General features: G+C 42.0%; 1 pseudogene; it reads left to right on the top strand.

Annotated features, from left to right (window-relative positions):
* Window positions 1-19,301, top strand: part of LOC129830042 (H(+)/Cl(-) exchange transporter 6-like) — a 47,492-nt pseudogene that overhangs the window by 4,985 nt on the left and 23,206 nt on the right.

The following is a 19,301-nucleotide window of genomic DNA, read 5'->3' as shown; positions in this document are numbered from 1 at the left end:
CAGAGCTGTTGACAGAGAATTGCATATTAATTTCTCTATCATAAGCTGCCTCCAATGTTGTTTTGGGCAGGGGTTCAGCCATGGGTGGGCCTGGGAGAGCATAGGCCAAGTGGGTGGACCTCCCAGGCCCACCCATGGCTGAACCCCTGCCCAGTCATGTGAAATCCATTGATTAGGGCCGAATTAATTTATTTCAGTTGACTGATTTCTTTATATGAACTGTAACTCTAAGAAATTGTTGCGTTATATATACAGTGCATTTGTTAAGTATACAGACCCCTTCACTTTTTCCACATTTTGTTACATTACAGCCTTATTCTAAATTGTGTTAAATCATTTTTTCCCTTCAATCTACACACACCCTGCCCCATAATGACAAAGCAAAAACAGGTTTTTAGAATTTGTGCCTTTTACTGAGGAGTTGCTTCCGTCTGGCCACTCTACCATTATAGACCTGATTTTTGGAGTGCTGCAGAGATGGTTTTCTTTCTGGCAGGTTCTCCTATCTCCAGAGTAACTCTGGAGCTCTGTCAGAGTGACCATCGGGTTCTTAGTCATCTCTCTGACCAAGGCCCTTCTCCCCTGATTGCTCAGTTTGGAGCAGTGGCTTCTTCCTTGCTGGGTGGCCTTTCAGGTTATGTCGATATAATACTCGTTTAACTGTGGATATAAATACTTTTGTACCTGTTTCCTCCAGCATCTTCACAAGGTTCTTTGCTGTTGTTCTGGGATTGATTTGCACTTTTCGCACCAAAGTACGTTCATCTCTAGGAGACAGAATACGTCTTCTTCCTGAGTGGTATGACGGCTGCGTGGTCCCATGGTGTTTATACTTGCGTACTATTGTTTGTACAGATGAACGTGGTACCTTCAGGCGTTTGGAAATTGCTCCCAAGGATGAACCAGACTTGTGGAGGTCTACAATTTTTGTTCTGAGGTCTTGGCTGATTTATTTAGATTTTTCCCATGATGTCAAGCAAAGAGGCACTGAGTTTGAAGGTAGGCCTTGAAATACATCCACAGGTACACCTCCTATTGACTCAAATTATGTCAATTAGCCTATCAGAAGCTTCTAAAGCCATGACATAATTTTGCTGTTTAAAGCTGTTTAAAGGCACAGTCAACTTAGTGAATGTAATCTTCTGGCCCATTGGAATTGTGATTCAGTGAATTAATTATAAGTGAAATAATCTGTCTGTAAACAATTATTGGAAAAATTACTTGTGTCATGCACAAAGTAGATGTCCTAACCGACTTGTCAAAACTATAGTTTGTTAACAAGGAATGTGTAAACTGTCGTGGGGAAAAAATCAGATTTGCATTTACCCTTCACTACAACACTGTCAAATTGATTGGATACGGGAGCTTTATGTTTATGACCGTTTGTGATGGAACGCATGAAAAAAATGCATGTAGCGTCCTTTAGAATTGCTTGGCGAGCTACTCATAGGTAGGCTGTGAGCTACTGGTAACTCGCAAACTACCTTTTGGAGACCTCTTGTGTAGATGAAGGGGAGGAGACAGGTTTAAGAAGGATATTTAAGCCTTGAGACAATTGTATGTGTACCATTCAGAGGGTGAATGGGCAAGACAAAAGATTTAAGTGCCTTTGAACAGGGTATGGTAGTAGGTGTCAGGCACACTGGAGTGTGTTAAAATTTGCAACACTACTGGGCTGTTCACACTTAGCAGTTTCTGTGTGTATCAACAATGATCCACCACCCAAAGGACATCAAGCCAACTTGACACAACTGTGGGAAGCATTGGAGTCAACATGGGCCAGCATCCCTGTGGAATGCTTTCGACACCTTGTAGAGTCCATGCCCCAACAAATTGAGGCTTTTCTGCGGGCAAAAGAGGGTGCAACTCAATATTAGGAAGGTGTTCCTTATGTTTGGTACTTTACTGTGATGTCTGGGATATTTTACATAGTGTATTTTACTGTGATGTCTGGGATATTTTACATAGTGTATTTTACTGTGATGTCTGGGATATTTTACATAGTGTATTTTACTGTGATATCTGGGATATTTTACATAGTGTATTTTACTGTGATGTCTGGGATATTTTACATAGTGTATTTTACTGTGATGTCTTGCGAGGGTCTTGAACCTCTCTATTTGTACCAGTTCTATCAAGATTGCTGTAAAAATAAATATTTTACCTAAGTGTATAATCATATTTCCCATTGATTGATTGGGCTTTTTCAGATCTAACAGTACTGTTTGTAGGTCCATCTGAACACAGACATTATGACTTAACAACCACTGCTGGACCTGGCTCCAAAAGCGAGCCAGTGAAGGACAGTAACAAAACATATGATCTATTGGTTATGTTTCCTCGTGGCAGTCTGCACCGGTCTGACTCTTCAATAGTTGTCAAACCTCTCAACCTTTTTTACGATTTTATAGTAGTCGTTTTAAGCCTGGCATGGTTTTTCATTGGAGGCAGATGTAACAGTGTTGCTTCCGTCCTTCTCCTTGCCCCTACATGGGCTCGAACCAGGGACCTCAACAACTGCCTCGCACGAAGCATCGTTACCTATCCCTCCACAAAAGCAGCGGCCCTTGCCGAGCAAGGGAAACAACTACTTCAAGGTCTCAGAGCGAGTGTCGTCACCGATTTGAAATGCTATTAGCGCGCACCCCTCTAACTAGCTAGCCATTTCACACCGGTTACACTCACCCCCCTTTTGACCTCCTCCTTTTCCGCAGCAACCAGTGATCTGGGTCACGGCTCCAATAATGTAACAGTGTTGCTTCCGTCCCTCTCCTCACCCCAACCTTGGCTCGAACCAGGGACCCTTTGCACACATCGACAACAGTCACCCTCGAAGATCGTTACCTATCGCTCCACAAAAGCTGCAGCCCTTGCCGAGTAAGGGAAACAACTACTTCAAGTTCTCGGAGCGAGTGACGTCACCGATTTGAAATGCTATTAGCGCACACCCCGTTAACTAGCTAGCCATTTCACACCGGTTACACAGACAAACCAATTCATTCCTTTCTCTTTTGAGTAATTGCCTCTTCCATTTTTGTGGCAGAGCTGCGATGTGGGTACAGTGTTTTGTATGGCTCTGTGTGTGCATATGATGATAAAGTAATTTAAGTTCTACACCTCCATGTATGTCCATCCCTCTCCCTCTCCCACAGTGTTCAGATGGGGATAAGAAGTGCCACCTGTGGACGGTGGTTGACCTGGCCTTCTTTGTCCTGATGGGGGTGGTGGAAGGGCTGCTCGGGACCTTCTTCAACTACATCAACAAGAGGCTGGACAAGTACCGCATAAGACATGTCCACCCCAAGGTAACTGCTGGGAAACACCGTACCATACAAAAGCATGAACACACACACCTTTTATGCTCCTATGTCGTTGTAGTGTTAGTTGCTGCAGTTGTTGAAAATATTGTTTTCGAATAATTAATTTATGAAACATATATATGTCGTGTAGTCTTCTACTTTTAGCCTAATTATCAAATAATTTCAATCAATCAACATTCCCATCTGAGTGGAAAGGCATTCGTCTGAGTGGAAAGGCATTCGTCTGAGTGGAAAGGCATTCGTCTCAAAAAGGTTGTCATTTATCTTTCATCTCTTATTCTTCCTCTACTCCCTCTCTAGGGTCCTGGAGAGCCTGCGGGTCGCCATGGTGACGATGGTGGTGATATTCGTGGCGTCCATGACGTTGGGCAAATGTCGCGACTTGGCCTCCCCCACAACCAGCAACAAAAGTACAGCACCGGTACGTTTGGTAGAGCTGAACTTCATTAAAAAAAGTGAAGCATATAAAAACAAGTTATGAACAACCATAAAACAATGTCATAATCATCCTGAAACGAGCACTGAAAGCATATTGAAACACAGCATGATCATAAAACAACCTATAATCAAACAAAAGCCATCTTTAAAAAGTTTGTCTTGTGTGTTTTCTATTGTCTCTCTGACATCTTTCGGCAGACTAGTCGCCTGTGTTGAATGACTTGAAATGTCATTGATCCCAACCCTGCAAACAAGGGGGGCGGTTCAGGAGGGTGCATTGTTTAAAACCAATATAATTGTTTGTCATGTAGAATAGAGAATCGAGTCAGCTCAGCTCATTACATTTCTATCTGCAGCGTCACTGATCATACCCCAGTTTCAACATTTCTCTTAATTGAACATACCCCAGTACCACTGCTCAGTTGGTTGAGCTGTGTAGCAACTTGCTTAGTGTAAATGAACCAATTAATCTGGCAGAACACACTCCCACTCCAGTATTACACAGTCACTGTGTTAATATTTCACGTTTCAATGCTTTGGCTGTGATCTTTGGTATATTCCTAACCAGTCTCTCCAGGCCTCTAGTCTAGTGTACACTCAGGTCCTTCAGAAGTGGAATTTAGCATTTTTAATGGATCCCACACTGGACAGACATTTTGCAGTGCATACATGTAAGAATAGATAGAAACATACTCCCATTCAATGGCTTTTAGCCATGAAGACCTAAGGATGGAAATGTGTCTTAATAACTCACACTTATGAGTTTAGGGGTAAATACCAACTTAAGCTGAAGTTAGGATTCAATTTCTGTTAGACTAGAGTCTTTTCTTTTTCACATGTCTCCTGCACGTGCAGCTTGATCTGTAATTGGGTCATTTTTGTAATCTGGATATGGTGTTTTTTTAGGTGTCACTCAACGAAAACGTCATTAACTCCACCATCCGCCAGTTCTTCTGTCCCAACAAGACATACAACGACATGGCCACTCTGTTCTCCAACTCTCAGGAGGTGGCCATCCACCAACTTTTCCACCCGGACGGTGAAACAGGACCTGACCTAGGATCAGTTTGACATTTTAGATCAGGGTTTCCCAATAGGCCAAATTTGTCCCATCGCTGAATGTAATTGGGGAGCCCTGTTTTAGGCCATAATGAATGTGATTATGGACAGGCTCCCATCTGATCTGAAGGGCAAAACTTATCCCCCTCCTGTACTAAACAGCATGCTCAATGAAGAATCTCCATGTAAAAGTACTTCTTAGTTCCAGGACCAGGCTTATTCTGTGTTTTCTTTGAACAGGGCTGTCTCTATTGGGTGGGTGTACGTGCGTTACATTGTTTATGGGCCTAATAATAAAGATGTCATCTAACCTTTTAATGTGGCATTAACACAACCAGTCATGATGTTTTCATCTGATTGTAAAACAAATCCCTTCAAAAAAGTAGGCTACCTGTGCATGTTCGTCCACTCCAAAATAATTCCAGTGTCCAAACTGTGCACTGCATGTACACTCTGATGAATGGAAATAGATATCTGTTTATAAAAAAAAACATAAAGTGGGCCTAATGCCATTGATTAGGCCTCCATTGATTAGGCCTCCATTCATTAGGCCTACCATAATTAATGCGTCTTGTTGACAAATTGACCTTTTTTGTAGCCTGAAAAGTCAGGACACCTGAAATGGGGCTGAAACTGGGATGGTCACCCAAACACACTCATGGTCAATTTACTAGACTAGGCTACAATGTGAATTACCATGATCTTCAAATAGACCTACCAGTAGCCAGTGATGTTGTGGTAAAAAACACTAGGTGGGTAAACTCTGATTGCTGGTCGCGTTGAAAAAAGTAACTCTCCCTATACTTTCAATGCATTTTTTCAGAAAAAGGTGGTTAACCTGCGTTTACCCACCACCAGACCTACAGTGCCGGTAGCCTACCCTCTTAGCCGAGGCAATTTTACACACATGAGCACACGCAGAACAGGTAACCTACATTCAATTTAATAGACCTACATGAGATTAATCAAAACATGTGTACACCCTAGTTCATGAGTTGTCCATAATTCATGAGTTGAATGCTTGGAATCTTCACATATGTGACGTAAAACACTACCTTTCCTTACAGTAATGACATTTATGACTGTGTTATTTGTCATTATTAAGCATTTAACAATTGAATTAGAACATTGAACTTAAACCCTGTGTGAATCCTGGATCTTGGAGATCTCGGAAAGTGCACTGTAAGTGTAACTATGCCTACCCAATAGTTCATTATGCTTCGCATTGAAAACTGTTGTCAAGGGTACACATACAAAATAATGTAGGACTATGCCATTGCAAAATCGAATGCTTCTAACCCGAAAGTCAACGACTGTCATTAACATATACTTGTTGAATGGATTGGATGCGCATTGGTGTCGAGCTGAAGGCTAGTTGTATAGTGATATTGTAGACCATGATCAGCTGAGCCAGGAAAGAAAATATTAAATGATCTACTTCTTCTTGGCACGGAGAACACAAATACCAGAAATACAAAGCAATGAGCGCTCTAAACAGCTGACTGACAAAAGCAAACAATTATAAATCAACGGATAAATCTAATGCATCGGAATGAAGGCTATTTTATCAAGGACACATGGCAAACAAATGGCGCAAATGAGGAAGTACAAAGGAAAATCTATGCATTTTTAAAGGAGCTCAGCTGAGGCTGAAATTCAGCAATACTGAGTGGACAGCGCCACTGTCTAGCCAGCTATAGAATTCTACAGTACCAGTCATGGACAGGGAGACAGTTTGTGCAGCCACGTCGAAATAAATGATTTAAACCACAACAGAGAATTGGGGGTGTTCGTTTCATTTGAAAGTTTTTTTTTCATATTTACCACTGTAAAACATATTCATCCCTGGCTTGTAAACAAATAGGAGAATGGTTCAATTAGCGTTATTTAGAGACCACCCCAAAGTTTGACTTTTGCTGCGTTAAGGGGAGCTAATGTCTCATTCAGGAGAGCTCCCCCGTAATTCGCACCTCGGCCCCTGGTCTCACTCCCTATACATATACACACTGAAAGATATAAATGTGCTTGTTTCAGTGTGCTGGTGATGGCTGTACTTTAGTCAATCATCATACTGAACATAATGAACACCTCTGTGGCCTGCTATATATTTATCCTCAGGAGTGAACACCTCTGTGACCTGCTATATATTTATCCTCAGGAGTGAACACCTCTGTGGCCTGCTATATATTTATCCTCAGGAGTGAACACCTCTGTGGCCTGCTATATATTTAACCTCAGGAATGAACAACTCTGTGGCCTGCTATATATTTATCCTCAGGAGTGAACACCTCTGTGGCCTGCTATATATTTATCCTCAGGAGTGAACACCTCTGTGGCCTGCTATATATTTAACCTCAGGAATGAACAACTCTGTGGCCTGCTATATATTTATCCTCAGGAATGAACAACTCTGTGGCCTGCTATATATTTATCCTCAGGAGTGAACACCTCTGTGGCCTGCTATATATTTATCCTCAGGAATGAACAACTCTGTGGCCTGCTATATATTTATCCTCAGGAGTGAACAACTCTGTGGCCTGCTATATATTTATCCTCAGGAGTGAACAACTCTGTGGCCTGCTATATATTTATCCTCAGGAGTGAACAACTCTGCAGTTCTGCTTGCTCTTTTTTCTCCCTGGCACTTTCTGTTACTGCTGTGGTTGGTTTACGAGGTAGAACATCAGCAGGACTGAGGCCCCTGAGGACTCGGCTGGAGTTGTGCAGCCCATGCTATATTGACCCTCCTTGTCATGTGATGTGTCATTTACTGTGTTTCCTGTCTGTCTCTGTAGGTACTTTCAGCCCCGTGACGTTGACAGTGTTCTTTGTGCTGTACTTGCTCTTAACGTGCTGGACGTATGGCGTGTCGGTGCACAGTGGCCTCTTTGTGCACTCACTGCTCTGTGGTGGCGCTTTCGGACGCCTGGTGGCCAACCTAAGTCCAACGTTCTAGAAATGTTAGGCCAACGTTCTCACAATCAAATGTTCTCAATGTAAACCCAGCATTCACATAATCTGTACTCCAATACGTAAGTGCAACCGTCTCATAGCAAAAGGTCCATAAATGGTAATGGTGTACAGTATATCACAAAAGTGAGTACACCCCTCACATTTTTGTAAATATTTGAGTATATCTTTGCATGTGACAACACTGAAGAAATTACACTTTGCTACAATGTAAAGTAGTGAGTGAACAGCTTGTATAACAGTGTAAATTTGCTGTCCCCTCAAAATAACTCAACACACAGCCATTAATGTCTAAACCGCTGGCAACAAAAGTGAGTACACCCCTAAGTGAAAATGTCCAAATTGGGCCCAAAGTGTCAATATTTTGTGTGGCCACCATTTTCCAGCACTGCCTTAATTAACCCTCTTGGGCTTGGAGTTCACCAGAGTTTCACAGGTTGCCACTGGAGTCCTCTTCCACTCCTCCATGACGACATCACGGAGCTGGTGGATGTTAGAGACCTTGCACTCCTCCACCTTCCGTTTGAGGATGCCCCACAGATGCTCAATAGGGTTTAGGTCTGGAGACATGCTTGGCCAGTCCATCACCTTTACCCTCAGCTTCTTTAGCAGTGGTCGTTTTGGAGGTGTGTTTGGGGCCGTTATCATGTTGGAATACTGCCCTGCGGCCCAGTCTCCGAAGGGAGGGGATCATGCTCTGCTTCAGTATGTCACAGTACATGTTGGCATTCATGGTTCCCTCAATGAACTGTAGCTCCCCAGTGCCGGCAGCACTCATGCAGCCCCAGACCATGACAGTCCCACCACCATGCTTGACTGTAGGCAAGACACACTTGTCTTTGTACTCCTCACCTGGTTGCCGCCACACACGCTTGACACCATCTGAACCAAATAAGTTTATCTTGGTCTCATCAGACCACAGGACATGGTTCCAGTAATCCATGTCCTTAGTCTGCTTGTCTTCAGCAAACTGTTTGCGGGCTTTCTTGTGCATCATCTTTAGAAGAGGCTTCCTTCTGGGACCACAGCCATGCAGACCAATTTGATGCAGTTTACGACGTATGGTCTGAGCACTGACAGGCTGACCCTCCACCCCTTCAACCTCTGCAGCAATGCTGGCAGCACTCATACATCTATTTCCCAAAGACAACCTCTGGATATGACGCTGAGCACGTGCACTCAACTTCTTTGGTCGACCATTGCGAGGTCTGTTCTGAGTGGAACCTGTCCAGTTAAACCGCTGTATGGTCTTGGCCACCGTGCTGCAGCTCAGTTTAAGGGTCTTGGCAATCTTCTTATAGCCCAGGCCATCTTTATGTAGACCAACAATTCTTTTTTTCAGATTCTCAGAGAGTTCTTTGCCATGAGGTGCCATGCTGAACTTCCAGTGACCAGTCAGTATGAGGGAGTGTGAGAGCGATGGCACCATATTTAACACACCTGCTCCCCATTCACACCTGAGACCTTGTAACGCTAACGAGTCACATGGCACCGGGGAGGGAAAATGGCTAATTGGGCCCAATTTGGACATTTTCACTTAGGGGTGTACTCACTTTTGTTGCCAGCGGTTTAGACATTAATGGCTGTGTGTTGAGTTATTTTGAGGGAACAGCAAATTTACACTGTTATACAAGCTGTTCACTCACTACTTTACATTGTAGCAAAGTATCATTTCTTCAGTGTTGTCACATGCAAAGATATACTCAAATATTTACAAAAATGTGAGGGGTGTACTCACTTTTGTGATATACTGTATATCAGAGTCATATACATGTATAGACATGTAGCTATATACTGCTCTGGTTTATATGATTTGAAATCTGTTGGTTTGGAAATCTCTCACCCACTTTCCCAGCGCCAGTATTTATAAAGTATAGGTTGGCTTTTCCCATGGAGTTTCTATCTCTTGGAAAGTGAAAAATGCTTACAAATGCTACTTTTTAGAGATGACATCCTCTGAGAGGGAATCTGCTGACCGAACATGTTCTCTCAGCGCTTCTCTCTCCCGCTCTCTGAGTTTCTCTCTTCAGCCCACATACCCGACAGACTCGGGTATTTTCAGTTCTGCTTAACTGAGGGTAATGACTGCTATGTGTCACACTAGGATGTCCGTGGGAGAGAGTTATCTTAACTTTTTTGGAATAAGCAGCCAGTTATCTTTATAGTTATTGGTTCATGGATTAGTTTTGTGTTTCTCGGAACAAGAAGATAATGCAATTTGAGTTGACACTGCTAGAAGTAAGCCTGAGAGTCTTCTGCATGCTTTTATGCTCACTTCCTGACACTGCTCTTCCTGATTGGCTCCTTTGGCTGTCCTGTTGCCACAGCATTCTGGGGATAGACATCTACACCGGGACCTTTGCTCTAATTGGAGCAGCTGCCTTCCTGGGAGGCTTGACTGTCATTCTCCTCGAATCAACCAATGAGATCACCTACAGCTTACTCATTATGATAACCCTCATGGTAAAGTACACTTCATTTATTTGAACTTCCATTCACAATTTAGTGCACTTGTGTCAGTGTTGGTGCTTACAGGATGGTGTGTGTGCTCAGGTGGCCAGGGACAGGGGATTTCTTCAATAAGGGCATCTATGACATCCACATTCATCTGAGAGGAGTGCCAATGCTGGAGTGGGAAACAGAGATGGAGATGGACAAGTAAGAAACAAATACTACATTTATGATAGTAAAGATCAGTAGTCATTAAACAGACACTTGTATCCAAATTAACTTCAAGCTAACACGTTTTTCTTCAGTATACACATACAGTATGCTGTGTGGCCCTTTTACAACTTTAGCCAACTGTGTAATCTGCTGCTGTGTTCAATTCCAATTCAAGTCACTCATTTCAGGAAGGGATAAAACATTTTTTTTCTAAATAAATACTTGATATAAATTGCTCCTGCTTTTCAGTTTCGTGAAGACCTTGAAAATAGATTACCTTTTTTCAATTAATGAATTTGGACTCTAACCCTGGAACGTATGTGTCTCTCGTTTGTCTCCCAGACTGACAACCAGTGACATCATGTAACCCAACCCGACGTACGTGTACCCCCACACGCGCATCCAGTCCCTGGTGAGCATCCTGTGCACCACCGTCTACCACGCTTTCCCCGTGGTTACCAAGAACAGGGACAATGAGCACGAGTTCATGAAGGGCAACATCCTCATCAGCAACAACATTCGCTTCAAGGTAGGAGCCAGGGCCACGTGCAGATAGAAATATCATGAATAGAGCCGACATGATTTCTTATTCTAGATGTTAGAAGTATGTTTGTTCTACATAACTTATTTCTATCTTTCACAAAGTTTTGTCCTGGGGTGTATTCATTAGTCGCAGACCGTAGCAAAATGTTTGGCCTTTTGCAAAACGCATTGCAATGGAAACTGTTTACTGAACCAAACGGAAGCAAATGGTGGGGGGGAACTACCTGAATTTGTCCAAAATAAACTAGTTTTATTTTTTTCCATTGTTCCCGTTTTTGCAACAGACCAGACGTTTTTGCTACTATCTGCAACTAATGAAATCCCCCCCCTTGGTGAAGGTGCCCTAGCCATACCACAAGCTGCCACCAGGGGGAGTCAGAGCTCTGTAATACTGTATAATGCATGGGCTGGTGCCATCTACAGTACCTTAAAGTATTCATACCTCTTGACTTATTACAGACTTATTACAGCCTGAATTCACCATGGATTAGATGTTTTTTCTCTCACTCATCTACTTTGCCCCAGTCTAAGATTGTTTGCACTCTGTAACAGGTTCTCGCAAATACAGGTTTTCTAAAAACATATTTTTACTCTGTCATTATGGGGTATTGTGTGTAGATGGGTGAGAAAAATATATTTGATACATTTTGAATTCAGACTGTAAACACAAGAAAATGTGGAATAAGTCAAGGGGTATGAATACTTTCTGAAGGCACTCTATAGGCCTGTTAATTTGGCCCTGTTTCCAATAGTTTGAAAATGTAGGTTATCCTTCCTTTCCTTCTTGTAGTGTTGTTACTGTAAAGCACGGTGTGACGTGTTGTTGATTTAAAGGGCTGTGTAAATCACATGGGATTTACTGATTTCACACGATTGGATAGGCAACAAACAACGTTCTATTTCTATGTCAGGGCAGTGGTTATATCAAGGGAATTTAGGAAACGGATGCACAGACAGACAGTGAGTTGTTCATGGTCTCTTGTTGTAAGAACCTTTACGCTAAATCAATAGGAATTTGTGTGTGTGTGTGTGTGTGTGTGTGTGTGTGTGTGTGTGTGTGTGTGTGTGTGTACACGTACACGTACACGTACACGGGAGCTTAGTGGTTAGAGCATTGGGCCAGTAACCGAAAGGTCGCTAGTTTAAATCCCCGAGCCGACAAGGTGAAAAATATGTCGACGTGTCCACGAGCAAGGCACTTAACCCTAATTGCTCCAGGGTTGCTGTTGATAATGGCTGACCCTGGCCATGACCCCACTGCCCGAGGGTGTCTCGGGGAGAGTTGGGATATGCATTAAACACATTTCCATGTCACAAATGTGTATGATACACACTTGTACATGTGTGAAAAAGGACAAATATGAGCATTCACCAAATAATTTGTATTATTTTCTATGCGCACGTGTGTGCCCTCCCCCCTCTCAGAAAGCGAGCGTGCTGACGCGGGCAGGGGAACAGCGGCGGCGCTGCCAGTCCATGAAGTCGTATCCGTCCAGCGAGCTGCCGTGGAGGAGGGCCAGGAAATGCTGCAGCAGATGCTGGAGAGGAGGTGAAACCCACATACGCTCACACACACCCGTACGCACACACACCTTCATTCCCACCCCTGAGTTGACACCATCCCATTTTTTACAATATCAACCATGTGACCATCGCTGTAACTTTGACTTGGCTCAAATGTGGATTTTGAGTCCCTCATTCTTCTGAACTGTATTAGTATAAACATTGCACACATTCTAATCAATAGATTCACTGTGTAGGATTCTGAGTTGTGATGGTAATGTAGATATTGAGAACAAACAACACACTTGAATCCAATTCAAGGCTTTAATTGACGGCATACACGTAGCATACAATGTCAACATACATGAGTCTCAACCAGCCTTTTATACTTTTCAACTTACATAACATTTACATTCTCATTGGTCAGTACAAAAGCATCAGTTATATGATCGGCATGGCTGCATTTACACAGGCAGCCAATATCAGAATTGGTCTGCCTGTGTAAACGCAGCCTTTGGAAACATATGTGGCCAATATGGAAACATATGGGGCCCATTTATAACCATCGATGGTGACCAGATTATCGGCAGCTGATCTCATGATCTCTTGTGATGAATTTACCGGCACAGCTAATCTCAATTGCAATCATTTTTGGTCACCTCATTACCACTCCTTATTTTATTTGTTTCATGCAGTCCATTAAAGTCGCAGTAGGTAACTTTTGGGGCAACCTGGGCAAATTCACGTAGAAATGTGAGTTATAGATTGAAAGCAAATCTGAGAAGCGGTATATCTGTTCTATGTGTGCTATTTATATTCATACTTTGAAATTATATTATGTGAGATAAATATATGTATATATAGGTTGGAGTCATTAGAACAAATTGGTTGGAGTCATTAGAACAAATTTTTCAACCACTCCACAAACGGTCATAAACATAAAGCTCCCGTATCCAATCAATTTGACAGTGTTGTAGTGAAGGGTAAATGCAAATCTATAACAAACTATAGTTTTGACAAGTCGGTTAGGACATTTACTTTGTGCATGACACAGGTCATTTTTCCAACAAGTGTTTACAGACAGATTATTTCACTTATAACTCACTGTATTACAATTCCAGTCGGTCAGAAGTTTACATTCACTAAGTTGACTGCCTTTAAACAGCTTGGAAAATTCCAGAAAATGACGTCATGCCTTTAGAAGCTTCTGATAGGCTAATTGACATAATTTGAGTGAATTGGAGGTGTACCTGTGGATGTATTTCAAGGCCTACCTTCAAACTCAGTGCCTCTTTGCTTGATATCATGGGAAAAGCAATAAAACTGGCCTTCTTTAGACTAGTTGAGTATCTGGAGCATCAGCATTTGTGGGTTCGTTACGGGGTCAAAATGACCTGAAACAAAGAACTTTCTTCTGAAACTCGTCAGTCTATTCTTGTTCTGAGAAATGAAGGCTATTCCATGCAAGAAATGGCATAGTACGAGATCTTCAGTTTCTCGGCAGTGTACTACTCCCTTCACAGAACAGCGCAAACGGGCTCTAACCAGAATAGAAAGAGGAGTGGGAGGCCCCGGTGCACAGCTGAGCAAGAGGACAAGTACATTAGTGTCCTCAACTGGCAGCTTCATTAAATAGTACCCGCAAAACACCAGTCTCAACGTCAACAGTGAAGAGGTGACTCCGGGATGCTGGCCTTCTAGGCAGAGTTCCTCTGTCCAGTGTCTGTGTTCTTTTGCCCATCTTAATCTTTTCTTTTTATTGACCAGTCTGAGATATGGCTTTTTCTTTGCAACTCTGCCGAGAAGGCCAGCATCCCGGAGTCGCTTCTAAATAACAATTTGTTCTTAACTGACTTGCCTAGTTAAATAAAGGTTAAATAAAAAAAAAATAGACGTTGAGACAGGTGTTTCTGTTATTGAAATATTTCATTTAAATACTGTAGAATTTCGTTAATTCCTGTGGATGACTGCTTCTTCTGGGGAGTGCCAATATGGCCCGCTGGTGGCTTCAAAGCCTCTCATTGCTCAATAGATAGTATCAGCGTTCCGGGGTTTATAAATATCATTGGTTAACACAGTGGTATGTGCGAAGTTCAGCTTGTTTGTTGTGATGGACCCATGGCTTCTAGGTCTTAATATGGGTCAGGGTTCCCCAACTGGCAGCGATTGGTTTTATTTGGCCCTCAAAGTTTTCTGAGCAAAAACAAAAAACATGTTTTATTTTTTGGTCTTTTTTCATTGTGGGACATAAAAGATGATGATAACCAGGAAATCAGCTCCAAGTGATTTTTCAATTTTGTAAATCTGTTCCCAAGTATTCCCACGCATAATAGAGAGACGTTATCATGTACAAATGGTAGGTTTGAAATGATTGTTTTCTTCCAAAATACACTGAGTATACCAAACATTAAGAACATTTTCAGAATATTGAGTTGCACCACTCCCTTTTGTTCTCAGAAAACCTTAAAATTGTCGGGCATTTACTCGACAAGGCGTCGAAAGCGTTCCACAGGGATGCTGGCCTATGTTGACCCCAATGCTTCCCACAGTTGTCAAGTTGGCTGGATGTCCTTTAGCTGGTGAACCAATCTTGATACACATGGGAAACTGTTGAGGATGAAAAACCCAGCAGCCTTGCAGTTCTCAGTCCAGCCTCTATCAGCCTATTGTGGACAGTCTGAGCACTGATGGAGGGATTGTGTATTCGTGGTGTAACTCGATCAGTTGTTTCCATCCTGTACCTGTCCCGCAGGTGTGATGTTCGGATGTATCGATCCTGTGCTGGTGTTTCACGTGGTCTGCCACTGCGAGGACGATCAGCTGTCCATCTTGTCTCCCTGTAGCACTGTCTTAGACGTCTCACAGTACGGACATTGTAATTTATTGCCCTGGCCACATCTGCAGTCCTCATGCCTCCTTGCAGCATGCCTAAGACACGTTCACGCAGATGAGCAGGGACCCTAGGCATCTTTCTTTTGGTGTTTTTCAGAGTCAGTAGAAAGGTCTCCTTTAGTGTCCTAAGTTTTCTTAACTGTGACCTTAATTGCCTACCGTCTGTAAGCTGTTAGTGTCTTAACGACCGTTCCACAGGTGCATGATCATTAATTATTTATGGTTCATTGAACAAGCATGGGAAACCGTGTTTAAACCCTTTACAATGAAGATCTGTGAAGTTATTTGGGTTTTTACGAATTATCTTTGAAAGACAGGGCCCTGAAAAGGGGACGTTTCTTTTTTGCTGAGTTTATATGTACGGTATGTATGTACAGTGCATACAGGAAAGTATTGAGATCCCTTCACTTTTTCCAAATTTCACTTTACAGCCTTATTCTAAAAGTTTTTACCCTCTTAATCTACACAAAAGACCCCATAATGACAAAGCGAAAACAGGTTTTTAGAAACTAAAATAACACATTTACATAAATATTCAGACTCAGTACTTTGTTGAAGCTCCTTTGGCAGTGATTACAGCCTCTAGTCTTCTTGGGTATGATGCTACAAGCTTGGCACACCTGTATTTGGGGAGTTTCACCCATTCCTCTCTGCAGATGCTCTCAAGCTCTGATAGGTTGGATGGCGATCGTTGCTGCTCAGGTATTTTCAGGTCTCTCCAGAGATGCTCGATCGGGTTTAAGTCCAGACTCTGACTCGGCCACTCAAGGACATTCAGAGACTTGTCCTGAAGCCACTCCTGCGTTGTCTTGGCTGTGTGCTTGGGGTCGTTGTCCTGTTGGAAGGTGAACCTTCGCCCCAGTCTGAGGTCCTGAGTGCTCTGGAGCAGGTTTTCATCAAGGATGTCTCTGTACTTTGCTCCATCCATTTTTCCCTCGATCCTGACCAGTCTCCCAGTCCCTGCTGCTGAAAACATCCCCACAGCATAATGCTGCGACCACCATGCTTCACCGTAAGGATGGTGCCAGGTTTTCTCCAGATATATAACGCTTGGCATTCAGAGATCAATCTTGGTTTTATCAGACAATAGAATCTTGTTTCTCATGGTCTGAGAGTCCTTTATTTGCCTTTTGGCAAACTCCAAGCGGGCTGTCGTGTACCTTTTTACTGAGGAATGGCTTCTGTCTGGCTTCTCTACCATAAAGGTCTGATTGGTGGAGTGCTGCAGAGATGGTTGTCCTTCTGGAAGGTTCTCCCATCTCCACAGAGGAACTCTGGTGCTCTGTCAGAGCAAAAACATCTAAAAACCTGTTGACCCTTTGTCATTATGGTGTATTGTGTGTAGGGATTAAAATATATTTTTTATTTAATACATTTTTAAACAAGGCTGGAACGTAACAAAATGTGGAAAAATGGACGGGATTCCAATCCTTTCAGAATTAATGTGTATATACATGTGTGTATACAGTACCAGTCAATAGTTTGGATACACCTACTCATTCAAGGGTTTCTCTTTATTTTTACTATTTTCTATATTGTAGAATAACAGTGAAAATAAAGAAAAACCCTTGAATGAGTAGGTGTCCAAACTTTTGACTAGTACTGTATGCATTGAATGTATCCATCTGAATGGGTGACTATAATGTTCACCTGCATGTGCTAAATTGTAATCAACTTGCTGAACAACAGCAGGCTCCACAGGTCAATACAAATAATGTGATTGACCAAAGTAAACCCTCAAAAATACTGGTCTACCAAGCACTATGTTAATATGTCCAATCGTGAGTCCATATTTAATTGTCAAAATGCATCACTTCGCTCTTGATTACTTGGGGTGGCCTACTTGTACATGTTATCCATGCATATTGAAAAGTTTTCAATCAATAAAATAAATGATTGTCAGACCTGGCCTACTCTCTAGCTATATTTACATTGATGCTATGAAGAAAAATTCACAAAAATTCTATGGATGCTTAAAGAGGTCTTAGTTTTCTCTGGAAATGTTGTTAAACATTCATTTAACGTTCAAACATACAGTGCCTTCAGAAAATGTTCACACTCGTTGACTTTCTCCACATTTTGTTGTGTTTTAGCCTCAATTTAAATTAGATTAAATTTAGATTCTGTGTCACTGGCCTATACACACATAATGTCAAATTGGAAATTTGGACAAATTAATAAAAAATGAAAAGCTGAAATGTCTTGAGTCAATAAGTATTCAACCACCTTTCTTGTGGCAAGCTAAAAATAAGTTCAGGTCGTAAAAACCTGCTTAACAAGTCACATAATAAGTTGCATGTACTCACTCTGTCCAATAGTGTTTTAATAGGATTTTTTTAATGACTACCTAATCTCTCATGGATTTCACCATGAGGCTAATGGTGACTTTTAAACAGTTACAGAGTTTAATGGCTGTGATAAGAGAATACTGAGGATGGATCCACTAACCTAAATGACAGTGAAAAGTAAGCCTGTAAAGAATTTTAAAAATCATGTAAAATACAAATGGTTATGTTTGGGGCAAATCCAACACAACACATCAATGTGTACCACTCTTCATATTTTCAAGCATGGTGGTGGCTGCATCCTGTTGTGGGTATGCTTGTCTTTGGCAAGTACGAGGGAGATGTTTAGGATAAAAAAATAAACAGAATAGAGCTCAGCACAGGCAAAATCCTTGAGGATAACCTGGTTCAGTTTGCTTTCCAACAGACACTGGGAGACATTCACCTTTCAGCAGGACAATAACCTGAAACACAAGGCCAAATATACCTTGGAGTTGCTTACCAAGATGACATTGAATGGTCCTGAGTGGCCTAGTTACAGTTTTGACCTAAAATAGCTAGAAAATCTATGGCAAGACTTGAAAATGGCTGTCTAGCAATGATCAGCAACCAATTTGACAGAGCTTGAATAATTTTTTTAAAGAATAATGTTGAAAGAATAGTGTACGGCTTAAAGTGGTCCTATGGGCAGATACTCCAATATCCACTATGGAGCTTTTCAGCTCCTTCATGGTTATCTTTGGTCTCTTTGTTGCATCTCTGATTAATGCCTGCCTTGCCTGGTTCGTGAGTTTTGGTGGGCAGCCCTCTCTTGGCAGGTTTGTTGTGGTGCCATATTCTTTAAATGTTTTAATAATGGATTTAATGGTGCTCTGTAGGATGTTCAAAGTGTTGGATATCGTTTCAACCCAACCCTGATCGGTACTTCTTCACAACTTTGTCCCTGACCTGTTTGGAGAGCTCCTTGATCTTCAGGGTGCCGCTTGCTTGGTGGTGCCCCTAGCTTAGTGGTGTTGCAGACCCCGGGGCCTTAAAATAACAGGTGTTTCTATACTGAGATCATGTGACAGATCATGTGACACTTAGATTGCACACAGGTGGACTTTATTTAATTAGTTATGTGACTTCTGAAGGTAGTTGGTTGCACTAGTTTTTATTTAGCAGATTCATAGCAAAGGGGGTGAATACATATGCACGCACCACTTTTCAGCTTTGAATTAAAAAAAAAAAAAAGACATTTTTCATTTCACTTCACCAATTTGGACTATTGTCTGTATGTCCATTACATGAAATCCAAATAAAAATCTATTTAAATTACAGGTTGTAATGCAACAAAATAGGAAAAACGCCAAGGGGGTGAATAGTTTTGCAAGGCACTGTAACTCTGCAATGTTGGGTTGTAGTGGAGAGAGTCTGTCTTAAATAAATTTCCACAAATTTCCTGTATTTAGTTTTCATGCTAGTGAGGGCCGAGAATCCACTCTCACATAGGTACGTGGTTGCAAAGGGCATCAGTGTCTTAACAGCGCGATTTGCCAAGGCAGGATACTCTGAGTGCAGCCTTGTCCAGAAATCTGTCAGTAGCTTCTGATTAAATTCAATTTTCTCAGAACCGCTTGTTGCAATT

Source organism: Salvelinus fontinalis, chromosome 31 (genome assembly GCF_029448725.1).
Source record: "Salvelinus fontinalis isolate EN_2023a chromosome 31, ASM2944872v1, whole genome shotgun sequence".
NCBI lineage: Eukaryota > Metazoa > Chordata > Actinopteri > Salmoniformes > Salmonidae > Salvelinus > Salvelinus fontinalis.
This window is presented reverse-complemented; position numbering and strand designations above follow the sequence as displayed.